The sequence below is a fragment of the Panthera uncia genome (genome assembly GCF_023721935.1).
Source record: "Panthera uncia isolate 11264 chromosome B3 unlocalized genomic scaffold, Puncia_PCG_1.0 HiC_scaffold_1, whole genome shotgun sequence".
Taxonomy (NCBI): domain Eukaryota; kingdom Metazoa; phylum Chordata; class Mammalia; order Carnivora; family Felidae; genus Panthera; species Panthera uncia.
The window spans coordinates 20,481,488-20,501,725 of record NW_026057582.1 but is presented as its reverse complement, the minus strand read 5'-3'; positions in this window follow the sequence as shown (position 1 = coordinate 20,501,725).

Genomic DNA, 20,238 nt, shown 5'->3' with positions numbered 1-20,238 from the left:
TTTCTCTTTATGTTTGTCCTCTATATTGCTGATTCTCTGTTCTGCCTCATCCATCCTTGCCACCGCTGCATCTATCCGTGATTGTAGCTCAGTTATAGCATTTTTAATTTCGTCTGGCCATTTTTTACTTCTTTTATCTCTGCAGAAAGGGATTCGAATCTATTTTCGACTCCAGCTAGTATTCTTATTATCGTGATTCTAAATTCTAGTTCAGACATCTTGCTTGTATGTGTGTTGGTTAAACCCCTGTCTGTCGTTTCTTCGTGCTCTTTCTTTTGGGGTGAAATCCTTCGTTTTGTCATTTTGAAGGGAGAAAAGGAAGTAATGAGGTAGAAAAATTAAAATTAAAAAAATTAAATTAAAAAATATTAATATTAAAAAATTAAACACACACACACACACACACACACACACTCAAATCGAATAAATGATGCTAGATCCTAGGTGTGTTTTGGTCTGGGTGTTGAAAGTGGTTTGACAGATTAGAGAACAAAAAGGGGGGGGGACAAAAAAAAAGGAAATCATTTGAGAATTTGAAAAAATGAATACACTGAAGTAGACTAAAATGAGATGATGGAGGTAAAATAGAATTTGAAATAATATACACAGACGTAAAGAATATAGTAGAAAAAAATTAAAGAAATATTTTTATTAAAAATTAAAAATAAAAATGATTTTTCTTTTTCTATATTCAAGAAAGAGAGAAGAAACAAAAAAGAGAAAAAAAAGAAAAAAGAAAAGAAAAAAAGGAAAAAAGAAAATCGTTTGGAAATTTGAAAAAATTAATATACTGTAGTAGACTAAAAATAATGGCAGTAAAATAGAATTTGAAAAAAATTACACAAAAGTGAAAAATGTAGTAATAAAAATTAAAGAAAAATATTTTTAATAAAACTTGAAAATAAAATGAATTTTTTCTCTTTCTGTATTCAAGAAAAAGAAGTGTAAAATAGAAAAAAAAAGAAAGAAAATTGAGTAGATGGACCTGCTAACAGATTGAAGTAGGACTGAAATTACTTCGTTTTCCCCTAGAAGTCAGTCTATGTAGTGCTCCATAAAAGAAACCGGCGGTGAGGTTTGTGTTCTTGGAGAGAGGTTGGCCCATTTGGGCGTGGCTCAGTGTAACGGCTCTGCTCTCCACTAGATGGCGCTGCTAGCCTACTGCGGTGGAGTGTTGTGGCGCTCATAGGTGCATATGCGCAAGCGCAGCAGCGGTGAAAGATGGCACCACCCAGCTACTCAGTCTGTTCTCCCAGATCAGCAATCGCGTGCCCGTCCTCTGTCTTCAGCTTTTGTCCACTCGCCTCTTTTTCACTCTCCGTGACCAGGCCCCAGGCAGTACCTCTCTCCCCGGTTTTGTCTCAGATGCGGCTGTTTTCCCCAGCCCCTTCCTTCTGAAGGACTGCGGCTTTGACCCGCTCCGCCCCCTGTGGGAGGGTCTCACCGAGCAATGGCCGAATGAGCAATGGCCGAATGTCGGCTGCGCCCAGGAACGCTTGCTGGGCCCTGCTGCTGCCGGTGCCCCGAGACTGCAGCCGGGTGCCAGCCCGCCCCAGAAAAAGTTCACGAGATAGTGTAGCAGCAGCGTTTCAGGGATTATGGAAGATCACATCACACATCTGGCACCAGGCTTCACCCTTAAGGACCTTGTTCCAGCATCGGCGAACGTGGCCGCCTTCTGGGGTCTGCTGGGACCAGGTGGCTTCAACAGTCTCTACCAAATGTCCTTCCAGCAGTGGAACCGCTTTTCTCCGTGTGGCCCGAGAACCTCCCGGACCCCACTCCGTTCCTGGGGATTCGCCCTTCCCACCAGAGCACCACCAGGTATGGAGCTGTGGAGTTGCAGACTGCACTCCCTTGTTTGCAGTCTTAATGGAATTTAAACCCTCTCATTTCTCCTTTCTCCTTTCTCCCTTTTTAGTTTAGTCCCTGCAGCTGTTTTCAATTTTCCATTTTCTCTCCAGCTGCTTTTGGGGAGGGGTGCTTTTCCCGTATTCTCCCCCCCCCCATTCTCCGTCCTCTCTCTGCTTGCAAAAGCACCTCCCTTCCTGCGCCTTCTCGCTCCCCAAGTTCATTTCTCTGCGCTGCGTACCTGCTGAATTCTGCGGTCCAGGTTGTGCAGATTGTTGCATTAATCCTCCAATCAGTTTTCTAGGTGTGTAGGATGTTTTAGTGTTGGTCTGGCTGTATTTCATGGACATGAGACATACAAAAAACTTCCATGCTCGTATTAGTTTTCTATGCTGCATATAAAATTAAAACAAATTTAGTGTATTAAAACTATACACATTTACTACACCACAGTTTCTGTGGTTCAGGAGTCTGAGCCCAATATGGGGTGGGTCTCCTGTAAGCCTGAAATCAAGTTATCTGCTGGTCTGCTGGGACTGGATTCTCATCTGAAGGCTCAACTGGGAAAGCATCCACTTCCCAATGCCCAGAGGTTGGTGGCAGAATTTATTTTCTTGAAGCTGTAGGATTCATGGCAGTTTGCTTTTTCAAAGTCAGCAATGGGAGGTTACTAAAGTGAGTCTGCTATCAAGACAGAGTGTTATATAATGTAACATAATTATGGGAGTGACATTCTCTCACTTCAGCCTTATTTTATTGACTGGAAGCAGGATACAGGTCTTGCCCGCATTCAAGCAGCACTATTATACTAGGTTATGATCACCAGGAAGTGGAGATTATGGGGGCCACTTTAAAATCTATCTACCAGAGTCTGTCTTCTGGCTTCCATTGATTCATGTTCCTCCTACATGCAAAACATACCCATCCTCTCCAAGATTCCCATGAATCTTGTTCCATTAAAGCATTTGTTTAGAGTAAAACAAAAAAACTTATCATGTAAATCAAGTGTATCCAGGTGAGATTCCCATGTGCAATCTGTTCATTATAGCTCCTAAGGTATGATTCCTCTCTGTCTGTGGCATTGCAACACTACAGAGACAAATTATCTGCCTCCTTCAAGACTATATGTGTGTGTATATATATATGTATCTCACATTTTATTTATTAGTCCATCAGCAGACATTTAGGTTGTTTCCATATCTTTACTATTGTGAATAACACTGCAATGAACATGGGAGTACAGATATCTCTTCTAGATACTGATTTCATTTCCTTTGGATGTATACCCAGAGGTGGGATTACTGATATTATGCTAAGTGAAATAAGCCAGACACAGAACAGCAGATACTGCATGATCTCACTTCTATGTGGAATCTGAAATAGGCAAACTCATAGAAGAAGAGAATAAAATGGTTGGTAGGGGTTGGGGGAAAAGGAAATGAGGAGATATTGGTCAACGGGGACAGTTTCAGTTATGCAAGGTGAGTAGGTTCTGGAGATCTAATGTACAGCAGTATGACTGTAGTTAACAATAGTGGATCATATACTTGAAATTTGCTAACACTGCTTTCACTCTTAAGTGCTTTTCACCACACACAAAAACACACAAAAAATGGCAACTATGGGAGGTGTTAGACATGTTCATTAGCTTAATTGTGGTGATTATTTCAGTATACACACACTCATGTACACATGGAATGTTATTTGGACTTAAAAAAAAAAAGGAAATCCAAGTCCAGGTTTTTTCTAACAGTCTGTTAAAGACCAGTTAGGCTTTCTGTGAATTCTTCCAGCCTCTCCCTTATGCTAATTTATAAAGGCATTCCCATACTTTTATACATTTCTTACATAAGCAACCCAGCGCTCATACCAAAATACGTATTAGTTTTCTATCTATGTAACACATAAACACAAACTTGGAAGCTTAAAGAAACAAACTTTTGCTATCTCATAGCTTCTATACAGGGGGATTCTGAGCATAGCTTAGCTGGATCCCCTGCAAGGCTGTAAGCAAATTGTCAGCCAGGGCTGGGTTCTTGTCTGAAGATAGAGGTTATGGGGCTACCTTAAGGTTTATCTGCCATGCATGTTAAAAAATTATATGTGAAATAAATAAAATAGATTTTACTATGTAAGACTATCTAAAATTTCTGATTGTAAAAATGATGAAAAGTTATTAAAACCAATTGAGATGTAATTTCAACAATTCTGATTTAAAAATATCGATATCATAAACATATATAAAGCTCACACAGATTGAAAAGGAAAACGGTAGATGCTCAGTAAACAAGAGACACGGAACATGGAAACGTGTTCATAGAAAAAATCACAAAAAAAGAAAATATATAAATGTTTAACTTTGTTTATAATTAAAAAATAAAGCAATGATAATACTTTCAACTATCAAATTAATAAAATCGTATGCCAAATTATCAATTCTGGTAAAGATATAACAATCAGCCCCTGCCTCACCACTGCTAAGAGTGGAAAATTAGTATAACTGATATGAAAGCAACGTATTCAAAAGTCTCTGTTGCAAAATCTGCAAAGTTTTCCATATTATTTTACCTAGTAATTCCTCTTCCAGGAATCTACTATAATAAAATGATCAGCAGTGCAGACAAAGATTTATTCACAATGATTTTCTTTGAGGCACTGTTCATAATAATAAGACACTGAAAATAAACATCTATCAAGAGGGGAAACGTTGAGTAGATTATGGTATATCTACAGTGTGGAATGTTGTGTGGCCATTAAAATGATATTTAAGATGAATAATGATATGGGGAGAAATGCTTAGGTGGGTACAAAAAAGGCAGGATACGAAATTGCTTATAACGTGGAACTAATATGTAAAATAATTTATTATTAGGAGGAAGTGTAGAAAGATATTAACGGGTTTTCTTGGGGTTTGAACTTAACCCTGTCACATTATTGTTCTCAGTAAAGAGCTAGTTGCCTTATTTCTGAGCCTTTATACATGCATACAGCCTTTCTCATCCATATTCTTTCTCTCTCTCTCTCTTTTTTTTTAACAAGAAATTAATGTTGGGTAAGCAAATTTGCTTGAAATGATGTCAATAAAAGCTAGTTTTGGACACTGGTAGAGGTTCACTGGATAAAATTGGTGGAAATGAAGGCAAAGAAATTGACCTCAGATTTAGTAATTATTCTTTTTTTTTTTTTTAATCTGAGGAACACTTTTATTTCAGTCATAAAAAATCTACAGCAGACGTGGCAAACCATTAAGATGATGCAGCTGCCCTGTATGAACACAGTGGCATATTACGTTATTCTTATTTGCTGTAGGCTTTTTTTAATCCACCTCATTTTTCCTTCAATTTGAAAAAAATCTGAATGAAACCATATATCTATTAAAAACCAAGTTAAGTTTAATTCTCTAACAAAATAAAAATCAAACAAAATTGCTCATAATAAGGACTATTTCTAATCTCTCACTAATTTACTCCAGAAAATCTAAACATTAAGCCTATCCTGTGCACCTTGTAATGTCAAAACCCTGAAACAATGTGAACAGAAATAAAAGACATATAAAATCTGATTTTGAGGTCCAGAAGAGAATACATACTTCAACCCATAAAGATCATAAAATAATCACTAGAAGTTCAAGTTGAGTAGATTAAAAATTTTACTGATTACACATCAAGATTCGTATCTCATTGTCAGCACAGAAGAAAACACAAATATAGTAATTATTCTTGGTCATCCTTACAATTGCCAGAGTAGAATGACATGGTAAACAGTACACAAGTGTAGAGAAGACTTTAAAATAATAGAGTAAGTTTCGCATTTTGTTTGTTCGCATTGTGAACATATTACCCACGAGTGGAATAAAAAAATATACTGATTTGTGTGAATGGGTACTTTTAGCTTGGGATGAAATATCTGGTGAGCATCACAAACATTTCAAAATATTTTACCTGAAGCAACTCAGTGGAAGTGAAAATTATGTGTACCAGGACACTGTTAGATGAGGCTGTGAGTTCACTTAAAATTATTTTAAGGAATATGAGAGAGAAAAAATATTTTTTCTATGTTCAATATAGTAAGTGATTTAAATAATGCATACATAATAAAATTAAGACCTTAAATATTATACATATATATTTCATCATTTGATTTATATTACTAGTGAGTAAATATTTAGCTTGGCTAAAAATAACAGTAACAGCATCAAAACTTTGATCTCAGTGAGAATTGCCTAATATACATGGTCATTTTCTATCTGAGATAAGCTGTTTTATCTCCTGTATTTTTTTCTGAGAAAAGTACCATGATAGGGACGCCTGGTGGCTCAGTCAGTTAAACCTCTGACATTGATTGGCTCAGGTCATGATCGCATGGTTCATGATTTCAAGCCCCGAGTCAGGCTCTGTGCTGAAGCTAGGAGACTGGAGACTGCTTCAGATGCTGTGTCTCCCTCTCTCTGCCCTTCCCCTGCTCTGTCTCTCTCTCTCGCAAAGAATAAATAAGCATTAAAAAATTTTTTTAAGTACCATGACAAAAGAGTAGTTTTCCTTTATAATTTGAAAGAAAATTTAAAATTATAAGTACCTGTAGGAGAGTGAAAATATCCTTAATTCCACTCTAAGATAAACAGATCCCAAATTCTTCCTACATAGGTGGTTTGGAAGTGTGTGTGAGGGTCTAGAAATCCCAGGAAACCTACAGTGGTGGATTAAGGAGAGGAGAGAAAAATATACAGAATGGGCTGTTGTGAATGCTGGGAAATCAACTCTTCATTTTTTTATAATCCTTTTTATGACTTGTCTCTTGAAAACTGGTATGACATTTTTTTCCCCTTTAAACAGAACCTTTTTCTTTCTTCTTTTGTTTCTTAAGCTTCAAAAAGAACTGGAGAGAACTCTTTTCTCCAGAAGGGGTAATGGAGCCTTATTTGGCACATTCAGCCCTTGATCTTGAGATGAAAGTCAGCTCTTTGGATTAATTGAGATGGTGTTGGTAGCCTTTGTGTTGTGGTCTGGGGCTTTCTGGGCAGAGGAAGATGAGAAAACAGGATTATATGCATCTTTCCCCATTTTAGCCCCAAGTGCCTACACCTGGTCTTATTTAAAATAAAATAGTTACAGTTGGAAGCAGAAGAGATGTTTTTAAGTCATGGAGACCTAACTTTGGAATTCAAAATTCATATGATAAAGAACAACATGTAGTTGGAGAAAAGAAAGTTTTATTATTTGTTCTTTGGTCCAATTCTCATTTTTTGTTTTCTCCAGGTTTGCTTCCTTCTGCTTTAAAATATATCAAGAAAGAGAAATTTGTACCTTCAGAAATTGTGTTAAAATTGAGTATTTAGGACGAATTCTGCCATCCTTAAACAACTAAAAAATTTTAAATTTTACGTCTTTTCTCAGCCCTCTTCCTCATTCCCCCCCCTCCCGAAAAGAAAGGAGTTAGGCTCAGCATGCTCTTCTTCCCATTAACTGCTGACTTTTGTTTAAAAAACAGATGAAGACTTCTGACAGACTGACAATCTCTTATCCTTGAGTTATTTATATCTCAAACAAGCTCCACATAATGATTATCCACCATAACTTCACCAGGGGCTTGAACTTCATTATTCCTATTAAGATACAATTTCCAGAACCTCTCTATTCATTACATGTTTCAAATGATTGTATAACAAAGCCTAGGCTTTGCTAACCAGTTACAGAAATTTCTTACAAAATTTTATTGAAAATAATGGCACGAATAGCTAATATTTGCCAAAAGATATATGAGTTGTGTGAAAGAAGGGGTAATTAAGAGCAGATACTTTCAGGGGTGCCTGGGTGGCTTGGTCGGTTGGGCATCCGACTTCGGCTCAGGTCACGATCTCGTGGTCCGTGAGTTCGAGCCCCGCATCGGGCTCTGTGCTGACCGCTCAGAGCCTGGAGCCTGTTTCAGATTCTGTGTCTCCCTCTCTCTCCGACCTTCCCCCATTCATGCTCTGTCTCTCTCTGTCTCAAAAATGAATAAACGTTAAAAAAAAAATTAAAAAAAAAAAGAGCAGATACTTTCAAAGTGTGGGTAGTCTCCTCAAAGTGAATCAAAATGTCTATTAACCTTTTGATGTTCATTCCACATTATCCTAACATGATAATTTGTTAGGATGGAAAGATCTACCGATAGGTCTATAATGCATTTCTCCCTTTATAAGGTGATGCCTCAAGAAAGAATGATTATTTGGTCAAATCTTTTTTAAACATGCTAATAAAAGGCTTCCTGGAAACACATGGTATTTACTGGTAGGAGAATCTTCATCTGTGGAATCCTTTTAGAAGAGTGTACCTGATCTACCTAGGACTATGATAAACAAACCTAGAATCTATTGATTCATCAAGAATGACTTTTGGAAAATGTCTATGTAACAATTAGAATATAAAATGAAAATGTATCATGACCAAACAAGCTCCTTTTTTTTGTAAGTGATGTTCCTGGGGGCATGACGTAGCGATCTTAGGTTAAATATGGTTTACAGTGTGTCCTTATGTGCATTTACGGCCCCACATTTTTCCCTCCCTGTCTATGTCTTGTGATAATTTGTATTTTTGGATTATTAATGTAGCTCAATGTTGGGAAATATCTCTGATTCTTGTCAGCCTGATTTTACAGACATTCCAGTCCTTTATTATATCTTAAATGAAAACTTAATTTTTAAAGTTAATTTGTTTAAAAAAATTTTTAATGTTTGTTTATTTTTGAGGGAGAAAGAGAGGGTGAGGAGAGAGAGCAAGAAGGGGAGGGGCAGAGAGAGACACACACAGAATCTTAAGCAGGCTCGAGCTGTCAGCACAGAGCCTGACACCGGCTCGAACTCAGAAATCACAAGATCATGAGCTGAGGTTGGATGCTCAACCGACTGAGCCATCCAGGCACCCCCATTTATTTATTTTGAGAGAGAGAGAGAGAGCAGGGAAGAGGTAGAAAGAGAGGGAGAGAGAAAATCCCAAGCAGGCTCTGCACTGTCAGTGCAGAGACTGATGTGGGGCTCAAACCCATGAACCATGAGCTCATGACCTGAGCCAAAAACCAAGAGTCAGATGCTTAACTGACTGAGCCACCCAGGCGACCCAAATGAAGACTTAATACAGGTTTAGGGAACATTTGTATTTTTTTTTTTTAATTTTAATTTCAGTGTAGTTAACATAAAGTGGTATATTAGTTCCAGTTTACAATATAGTGATCCAACATTTCCATACATTACTTAGTGCTTCTCAAGACAAGTGCACTCCTTAATCCCCTTCACCTATGTCACCCATCCCCCACTCACCTCCCCTCTAGTAACCATCTACTTATTCTCTATATTTAAGAGTCTGGTTTAAGGTTTGTCTCTTTTTTCCACTTCATTTGTTTTGTTTCTTAAATTCCATAGAGGTGTGAAATCATATGGTATTTATCTTTCTCTGACTTATTTCACTTAGGATTATACTGTCGAGATCCATTCATGTTGTTGGAAATGGCAAGATTTAATTCTTTTTATGGCTGAATAATATTCCGTTGTACATATGTACCACATCTTCTTTATCCATTAATCTATTTTTGGATACTCGGGCTGATTCCATAGTTTGACTACTGTAAATAATGCTGCAGTAAACATGGGGGGAAAATATATCCCTTCAAATTAGTGTTTTTTTATTCCTTAAGTAAATAGTAGTACGATGACTGGATCATAGGGTAGTTTTATTTTTAATTAAAAATTTTTTCGTTGTTTAATGTTTTTATTTTTTTATTTTTTATTTATTTTTTATTTTTTTTATTTTTTTATTTTTTATTTTTTAATATATGAAATTTACTGTCAAATTGGTTTCCATACAACACCCAGTGCTCATCCCAAAAGGTGCCCTCCTCGATACCCATCACCCACCCTGCCCTCCCTCCCACCCTGCCCTCCCTCCCACCCCCCCATCAACCCTCAATTTGTTCTCAGTTTTTAACAGTCTCTTATGCTTTGGCTCTCTCCCACTCTAACCTCTTTTTTTTTGTTGTTTAATGTTTTTAATGTTTATTTTTGAGAGAGAGAGAAAGAGACAGAGCGTGAGTGGGGGAGGGGCAGAGAGAGAGAGAGAGGGAGACACAGAAACTGAAGTAGGCTCCAGGCACTGAGCTGTCAGCACAGAGCCTGACACTTGGCTCAAACTCACAGACTGCAAGATCATGACCTGAGCCGACGTGGGACACTTAACCAACTGAGCCACCCAGGCACCACATCTAGTTTTAATTTTTTGAGGAACTTCAGTACCGTCTACCACAGTGGCCACACCAGTTTGCATTCCCAATAGTAAGGAAGAGTTATCTCGATCAAATAAGCAGCACATTGTAATCAGAAGTAGGGTCACCCTGAATAGTTAGACAAGTTGTTTATTTCACTCAGAATCCTTAAAGGTGGGAAGGTAAGGTCCGTTGCTGAAAATTATTTATTAAATAATTAGGCACTGATCAGAAGTTTCAAGATGGCACAAAGCAACTCATTACTTTTATTCTTGTTTAAGTTTGGGTTCACTCAGAAGCAGGCCTCGAGACACAGAGCAAGTGCTGATAGTTTATTTGGGAGTTGAAAGGAGCAGGTGCAGTGTGATACACTAGTGGAGAACCATCAACCAGTGTGCTATTAGGCCAACCACAACAGTGGGTGACGAAGGTTAAGTTCCACGGGGAAGCTCCCAAAACGATGCCAATCATACACTCAGAGTGATCTCATCTGAGGACCAAAGGAACTGGGGTATTTATATACACTGAAACCTGAGGGCCCCTGGTTGAATATTACTTTCAAGATGTGCTATTGCTATTTTCCTGGATCTTCTGATCTGTGCTTGGACAGCATGGTCTTCTGTGGTTCTGGGAAAAAAGAACCCCCCCCCCCCATACAGAGATTTGCGTACTGGCAGTTTGGAGTTTCTGTAACATATGAAAGCTCTGATGGACAAGAGCACCAACACGCAATCATGTCTGTGACCATATCTGCTCCCTCTGGTTGGCCATGAGTGAGTCTTTGCATTCATTCTTGTAACAAATACTTATTTACTTATGTTGGGGATATGACAGGGATGTCAAATCAATAAATATATGGCAAATAAATAACAGGTGAGGTAGTGAAATGCATTATTAGAATAAATAAGACAGGATGTGGTAGGTTAAAAAATGGCCCCAAAGCTTTCAGTCCTAATTCCTGGAATTGGTAAATATTACCTTATTTGGAAAAAGATCTTTACTGATGTAATTAAGTTAAAGATCTTGAGATGAGGAGACTATCCTGGGTCATCTGAATGAGCCCTAAATGCCATCACAGGGATACTGAGAGAGACAGAGGGGGGTGTTTCACAGACAGAATGGGAAAAGGCCACAAGAAGGCAGAGTTTGGAGTGATACAGCCGCAAGCTAAGGGATGCCAGCAGCCACCGGAAGCTGGAAAAGGCAAGCAATGAGTTCTCTCCTAGGGCTCTGGAAAGAGCACAGCTCCACCAACATCTTGATTTCAGCTCAGTGAAACTGATTTCAGATTTCTGGCCTCCAGAACTGTGCGAGGAAATATCTGTTGTTCTCAAGCACCAAGTTTGTGGTAGTTCATTATAGCTGCATCAGGAAACTAATACACAGGTCAAAACGGGGAGAAAATGACTGGGTGGTCACCAGTTTAGAGAGGCGAGGGGCCATCTTTCTCCTAAGGATACATTAGAACAAAACCTTGAATGACAACAAGAGAATGAGTCATTTAAGGGAGGGGCTGTCAGCAAGAGGGGCAGCAAATGCAGAGATCAGTGGGTGGGAGTAAGCTCTATCCGTCTGATGAACATCAGGGAAGTCAATGTGCCTGGAGCTGAGAGAGCTGAAGGGAGAGGGTCAGGAGATGAGACAGAATAGAGAGTGGGGCCCAAGTCACGTTAGGGTCTTGCATAACTTGGAGCTTTATTCTGGGTAAAGTGGAAGACATTTGCAAGTTTCTAGAAAAGTGACTGGAATTGACTTTTAAAACTTCCTGTCCCATCATAAGGCCCTCTGATTCACTCCATCAGTCGTTAGGTTTCACTTAATTTTCCCCTCAGTAATATTGGAGGAAGTTTTTCTAGTCCCTTCAAGTCCTTGAGGTGAAGGAGATAGGGTATGTTCCCTCCACCCCTGCTCCAGTTCTAGCATGAATGATCTGTAAGCCAAACATCAATTTCCTTTCACTGAGATTACTTCCTTCCTTTAGTTAACTCCTGTACATTTTTAATTCTGATATAGGCTCTATCACTTTGTCCTGTCTTTTCGTGGCTTACTTACTATTGTCCTTTCAGGGCCCAGAAGGGGTGTGAGTATCAGTCCTATCCCTAGGTAGATGAGTGAGTGAGGCTGAGGATAGGGGTGTAGGACAGATGGGGACTGTAAGCAAACAATCATCCACAACCACATCCCTTGTTCAACCATTGGCACAAATAGCATACATGATGATGTGTCTTTTCTTAACCATGGCTGGAGCCTTAAACTACTTCATAAGGTCAAGACCCAGACTGCTGTGTGTGTTATATGATTCACAGTACATAATGCATTACCTTATATAGATTAAGTGTTCAATACATATTTATTGAACAATTTGTTGGTCAGAGTTTGATGTTTAGAGAGAGAAAAAGGACTGAGGTATGAAGGGGAATGAATCAAACCCATGCTTCCTGCTTTTTCTTATCTGACATTCTTTATAAGCGCAGGTTGTAGGAATTGACTGTGTACAAGACCTTGGAGTTGTTTAAGCTGAACACCCACCTTCCCCTCCTGCACATATATTCTCAGAGTTCTTTGGGGCCCTTATAGTGGCAGCTTCAGGTGTGGCCATTTCAGTTTGAGTAATAGAGCTGACTCATTAGCTCCTAGGAAAAGCTTTGTATTATGCTACCTTCTTCCCACCTCCCACTTCTTCCCACCAACACTTCTACAGAGAAGAACATTTAGATCTAGATTATTTTGTATATATACTCTCTATGTTATGAACACTAAAGTCATTATCCCATTGGCTAGGTAATTTTAATTCACTTATCCATTTATATGCCCCCATTCCGCAAATTGTTCCAGAGATTGTTTGTTTGGTACAGATTAGAATGTAATAAGTGGACAAAGAATTGGAGAATCACAGTGGATGGATTAATCAGAAATACCTCCTCAGAAGCAATTAATTTGTTATGACACTCACTTCTATTCATTCAGGTCCCTGACGTTATTTTTTCCTGCAGAATTGCTGTTAGACGGATGGCATAATGAAAATACTCATCTTTAAATAATATTCAAAATTTTCATCATGTTTATTTCCACAACAACAACAAAAAAGAGGAAATCCTCTAAGGAATGGGAATTTATAGCTTGTTTTGGTAAGAAGCCTAGATATTTCACAGAGCACAGCATTTTTAGACGTTATCATAGAAATAGAGAATAGCCTTTAGGAGGAGAATTGGAATTATCCAGAAGGAAAAGAAAATCAGAAAAAAATGGAAGAAACTTCAAGCAAAAGGCAAACTTTTTAAAGGCTCCTACTGTGAAAATAAATGACTATGGTCAAACCAGTTTAAAGCTTTGCTTTTCATTTTGAAGTTTTAGATCAGGGAGAGATCTTAGAGTTCATTTAGCTCAACCTCTTCATTTTACAGATGACAAAGCCAAGACCCAGAGAGGTTAAGTGATTTGCTCATGGTCACACAGACAGTATGGGGCAAAACTCTAATTGCATTTCAGATTGAATGACTCCTGGTCCTGGGCTGTTTGTACTATATCTCATTGCTGCCTCCAACTGATGTCATCTTGGGAAGGAGGCATCCAGAGGCTTCAGCAACATGGACCAGCAGGGAAAAGGAGAGAAGCAGGATACACAGGACAGTTGAAGACACTTAGTGGCCAGGCTGGAACCAGCAAGGACCAATGGACACAGCTCTACAAAGGGTATGGCAAATTTTGATATGGTTCTGGCAGAAAGCAATATTAGCGATTCACTCCAGTAAGCAGGACCACAAGAGAACTGCAGGACCAAGTGTATTAAATGATGGAATCTAAGGTTTGAAATCATCGTTTTAGTAAAAGCAGGTCTCCAACTGTGGGTTGAGGTATCAAGATCCATGCCCAGAGGAAGGCTCTGGGCAGGACTAAGCAGCATATCAGAACCTCAGCATCCTAAGGTTGGGTCAGGGCCAACTTCAAATCCAGAATGGAGCTTACATAGCCCATAGAGAAAACTGAGCCCACACTTTATTTAATATAGAAAGAATGAGACTTGGAGATGAGATGAATAATCAGAAATCACCTGTTATATAAGTAATCATAATTTCAACCCTCTTCCCATGCTAGTCCATAGTTGGACCAGATATTTCTGGTGTTGAACCAGATATTTCTTTCTGTCATCAGGGCAGACTATTTAAGAAGAGGAACTGAGCACACAGATTAAAGACCTCTTGAATTTAGCTGATAGGGACCCTGGAACACAGGTGGATCCCTAGGCATATGCATATTGTTATCAGTTAGGATGAGTTTGACTACAAGTAACAGATTACCTGATTCAAGTCAGCTTATCCCACATAGATGCTTATTATTTACTGAACATTTATTCTGGAGTCACAGAGTCATTCTGTGCCTGAAAGTGAAACTGTTCAATTTTACCGCTCTATCACTCTTAGTGTGTTAATGATGACTCCTCTCTTACTTTAAGATGGTGACTGCAGCTTCAATCAATGTCTTTATGTGACAGTATTCTAAATAAGAAGTAGGAATGGAAAAGGAAAAAGACTTTTCTCTGCATACTTCTGTTATCATCAAAAAATATATATTTCACAGAGGCTCCTCTTGGGAAGTTTAACTTACATTTTATTTTCCAAAACTGGGTCATGTGACATACCTAAACCAATACTGCCTAATGCAAACAGGTTTGCCATGATTGACTAAATGTAGTTGATCATTGAATTTCTTCCTAGTATTTGTTATTTGTCTTCCAGGGCTAGACATATTTTTACTTCATCAAAATTTGTTTCTCTGAGGAGGGAACACTGGGAAGAAAACTAACAGTTGGCTGTACTTTGTTAACTGACTTACCACTTCTATAACACTTTGAGCCACACCTGACTACAGATAGTACACCAACTTTTCATATTGTTTTACCTAGCCACATCCTGACATGAGAAATAACTTCAAAGCAATTTCTTAAAGGTCCATCCATAAATTCGGAAGTCTCCCCTTTAATTTACTGTAGTAATAAAATACTGAGTTAATTAAATACATTCAAAAGTAAACAAAGGAACAAAACTTACCATTTGTCTTTTTTCTCTAATCCAAGTTGAGTGAAAGAAGTGTGAAACAGGAAATAATGCCACATTCCCTTTTCTGTCTCATATTCTTCCTTAACCCTCTTTTCTAACATTTTACCCCAATCCTATTTTAACTAAGAATACAGAGCATTTTCATTTTCATGAATGAAAATAGGTCAGTTATATTTACAGATATGTATTTGACATAACTTAAAATTAACTCACAACCATGTTTTCAGTGTTTCTCACCAGTAGAAGGTAGAGAATTGAATTACTTGGGTTGTACGGTTACCATTTGTGGCATAAGTGTTATGTATTTACCAGCTCCTGTGCTACACTGTATTTCTCAGACTCAGTTTCAGATCAGTGGACCCATATGACTGAGTTCCAGCCAATGAAATGTCTTTAGGGGGGAAATATACTATTTCTATGGCTGGCTCATAGAGAATTCTCTATCACTCTGGGTTGAATTGCACCTACCTGTGCCCCCGCTGCACTTCCTCAAAATAAGCTGTGTTGAAGTCTTAACTCCAAGTACCTCAGAATGTGATCTTACTTAGAAATATAGACATTGCAAATAAAATTAATTAAGTTAAGATGAGGTCATAAGGGAGCAGGGTGGCTCCCTAATCCAATATGACTGATGTTCTGGTAAGATGAAGAGAATTCCACATGCCATGGGCTTAATGTTTATGGTCCCCTCACCTGGCCCAAATTTACATGTTGAAATCTTAACATCCAAAGTGATGTTATTGGAAGGTGGGGCCTTGGAGAGATGATTCAGGTGATGAGGGTAGAACCCTCATGAATGGGACTGTCACCCTTGTGAAAGAAGCCTATGAAATATCCTTTGCTCCTAACACCATATGAGGATACGATGAGAAGTTGGTAGCCTGCAACCTGGAAGAGAACCCTCACTAGGACCTGACCATGCTGGTACCTGATCATGGACTCCCAGCATCCAGAACTATGAGCAATAGATTTCTGCTGTGTATAAGCCACTCAGTCTGTGGATTTTGTGACAACAGCCAGAACAGACTAAAACACCATGTGAAGGCACAGAAGCACAGAAGAGTGCCATTTGACAAGGGATGCAGATATTGAAGTATTGCATCCAGAAGCCAATGAGTGCCTGGGGCTATCAGAAGCTGCAAGAAGAAAGAAGAATTCTACCCTAAAAGATTCAGGGGAAACATGGCCTTGCCAGCACTTTGATTTTGGACTTCTAGCTTCCAAAATTGTGAGAGAATATAAAAGTGTATAGTTTTCAGTCACCAAGTCTGTGTTCCTTGTTACAGCAACCCTAGAAAACAAATGTACTATCCTCTATGCTCAGTCCTTCTCTTCTTTCACCAGCTAGCCAAATCCAGTGATCAAATAGAAAATGGGATGTCAGAACCCCTAGCTGGAAGGAGCGTGGGTCAGTAAATAGCTACATGGAAAATTTTGTTTGGTAAGGCAAAAAAAACTAAAATATTAAAGAAAAACATGTCCAGTTTAGCCAGATACAAATAGCAAGAAATGTAATCTAGCTTGTATTCAGCAATCTGGTTTGATACCCACAGTGAGCATTCATTAGCTGTGTGACTTGAAAGAATTTTCTCTGTTTTCAGAGCTCTCTTCCATTATCTGTCATAAGAAGGAGTGTGGAAGGATTTTAAAAGATGTTTGTGGCAGTCAAAACCTTCCAGGTGTTTCCTCAGAGGCTAACTCAAGAAGCTTCCACCAGAATCACTCTGCCTTTATATGTTTTACACATTAACTTCCACAGAAACAAACAACAGAGAGACAAACAAAATGAAAAAGGATGCAGCTGCTGTGGAAAACAAATTGATAGTTGTATAAAAAGTTAAAGATGGAATTACCATATGATCTATTAATTCCACTCCTAAGTATATACCCCAAAGAGTTGTAAGCAAATACTTGTATGCCAATATTCATTGTAGCATTATTCACAATAAACAAAAGGTAGAAACAACCGAAGTGCTCCTCAACAGATAAATGGATAAACAAAATGTGGTATACACATTCAAAGGAATACTATTCAGACATAAAAAGAACACATACTACAACATGGATGAACCTTGAAAACATTATGCTAAGTGAAAAAGGACAAATGTATGATTCCACTTATATGAAATATCTTAAGTAGGTAAATTCATAGAGATGGAAAGTAGATTAGTGGTTACCAGGAACTTGAAGGGAGGGGAGTTGAGCAGTTATTGTTTTTTTTTGGGTACAGAGTGCCTCTTTGGGGTGATGAAGAAGTTTTGGAAGGTGATGATTGCACCACTAGTTGTGAATATTAATGACATTGATGTTAATGCCAATGAATTATACATTTAAAAATGACGAAAGTGACAAGTTTCATGTCATACATGTTTTACCATAATAAAATAAATAAATAAATAAAAACTGCAATTAAAAACAAATAAAATCCTTTGACCAAGATGTTCTATGCCAATGAAGGTTTGGAAACTACTATCTGTATCATGCTAAAAGACCAACATGACTTTTTCCTTGATGAACTGAATCTATGTATAAGATTGCCTAACTCTTCTGTAATTAGACACAGATAATTCTACCAAATCAAGCAAACTCTTAATTCTCATCGGCTCTAGATCTCAGAAGCAAGCCGTGTAATGATGGCAGTTGGTGGCAAACAATGCTTGCATGGGGAGCTCCAGCAATGCAGCCAAAGTAAGTAACTGTCCCTCTGATCAGTGACAGTTTCACTGCTAAATGCTTCAGAGAGAACATATCTCTAGGTTCACAAAGTTGGGGTATTGTGGTTCTCTGAATACTGGAAGGTCAGTGCAATAAATGGTGGTGGAGTGGGATGGGGCCAGGAAACACTTCAAACCTTTTTTTCTTCCATCTTATGTAATTGATGGCACTTTTTCTGAGGGTTATAAGGAGGGGGTAGTTTTGAGTGTTTTATACAATGATTGACACGGGCAAATATTTTTTAAATGATCCTTACCTCTGATAGTGTCCAAAAATAGTGATTATGATTTATAATCATCAAAGAAGCACATATTCTTTTATCTTTTTCTTAGTGTATGGGCAACATGTGTGATGGTTGCTAGAGACTCTAAGTGGGCAATCTGGAATAGGTTTTCCCCTACCACACCCTTTCTCTATGCCTTATGTTCAGAATCTATCCTATTGACAGGCTGATGAGAAGTGTTTCTTCTGTGAGCCTGATTGGAAGAGTGAACAGTTAGAAAAACCTTTTATTGTTTTCCTTCGAGCTTTCCCATGGTAGAGTCCTGCCATCAACCAAGTCTCTCCTCATTGTTTTATGTCTTAGAGAAGAGAAACTTTTAGAGGCACACTTAAAGAACTGCCAAATGGATTTCAGAGAGCTTTACATAAATTAATTGGGAGCAACAGTTGCATATTAACATTTTACCATTTGCCAGTTACAGAATACTAAATGGCAAAATGGAATGACTCTTATTTTTTCCTTATATCTTATGAAACATTACTAGTATGCCATTATATTAGAACATGTTTTAATTATTTTAAATAGTTGGCAATGGAAAAAATTAATTGGCAGTGGAATGCCCTCTTTAAGGCACTGTTACTGAAGATATTCTGGAAAATAATTTACTACATCTGGAAGTTTATTGTTAGCATTGCACTTCTGTTAAGTGATGCTCATATCAGAGCGAGTGTAACCCTTTCTTCCTCACTTTGCTAAATTCAGCATATATCTTTAAATATTAGACTCTTGTCAATTCCCAAGAAGTGCTGGGTCCCATTTCTAAAAGACAGGACTTATGTTTCCAAATTGCCATTACCAAACAAATTTGTAAAAGCACTATGGTGGATTAGACTCACCAATCTTGGATACATTTGATTTTTTGTCTGAATAAAAATAGGTTTTCAGTGCCCAAATTCTTTCAACACTGCATTTCTCTTATCCTAGTTGTTGACCCTCAAAACTTTCTAGAGATAGAGAAGTTTCAGGAATTAAAGGAGGTGGCATCTTGAGTTACATGTGCATGCCAGCTGGATTGTTTCTCCTTAGAAGAGATGAAGCCAACAGCTAGAGTGAGATCAATTTTGATTATGATAATGTTAATAATAGCAGTTACAAAATTTTGAGAATCTATCACGTAGTTGGAACCTTCTACAATTATTTCCTTTAAACCTCAAAGATGATCCTACAAGATAAATAAAATGAAGGAAAACATACACTGTTCTACATGAGTATATTGGGGAGAAACTACTCTAAAATTTTCTTAAGGAAGAAAGATTTAAGCAAAAAATCAGAAGATGAGTAGCCACCAAGAGAACAGAGAAAGTAATTTCCAGTAGATGATGGGAATATATAAAGGCTGTGAGGTTGGAGATGGTTCAAGCTACTTAAAAAGCAGAGACCAGACTAGTACAGCTGGAGGCTTGTGAAGGAAAAGGAGCATGACTTCAGGTAAGTAGGCAGGGGCTAGATCTCCAAGGACCTCTTTATCTTACCTATTTCTAAGAATTAGTTACTTACATGAATCATTGCATAGACATTATGTTCTCTACCATGTCGAGTCAAATAGGACACTCAGTTACCTTCTTGATTACCACAAAAACAAAACTCACTCAAGGCTTTATGTGTGTAATAGACTTTGTTAGAATAGTGGATGCTAACCAAAGTTACAGTATGGCACGTAAACAAATTAAAAATTGCATAATAGGCATCAATCTTTTAATATCTTGTACTGATACCTACCAACGTGGACTCTAGCCTCTCAAAAGATTGCTTCTCCCTCTTTTATCTCCCCTCCCTTAGTTTTCTCTTTCCTTCTCTTAACCCTCCCTCTCTCTTAGGCTTTCCAATTAGCACACTTATTTCCAATTCCTCAGCTCATTTTGGATACAGATCAGTTTAGCAATCTTTTCTTTCTGTTAACTAATATCCTCAGGGTCTCACTTTCCACCCCAAATGACTTGGATAGAAAAATAAGTTCATAGAACAATGACAGGTCCTATTCCATGAGGAATTCTGATGAAATGTGTTAAGGTAATTATTTTTTCCCTTATACCTATAAATTGTACAATTTTATCCTTACTGGTTCCTACACACAAGGAAACACACAAAATAGTATACATTTTA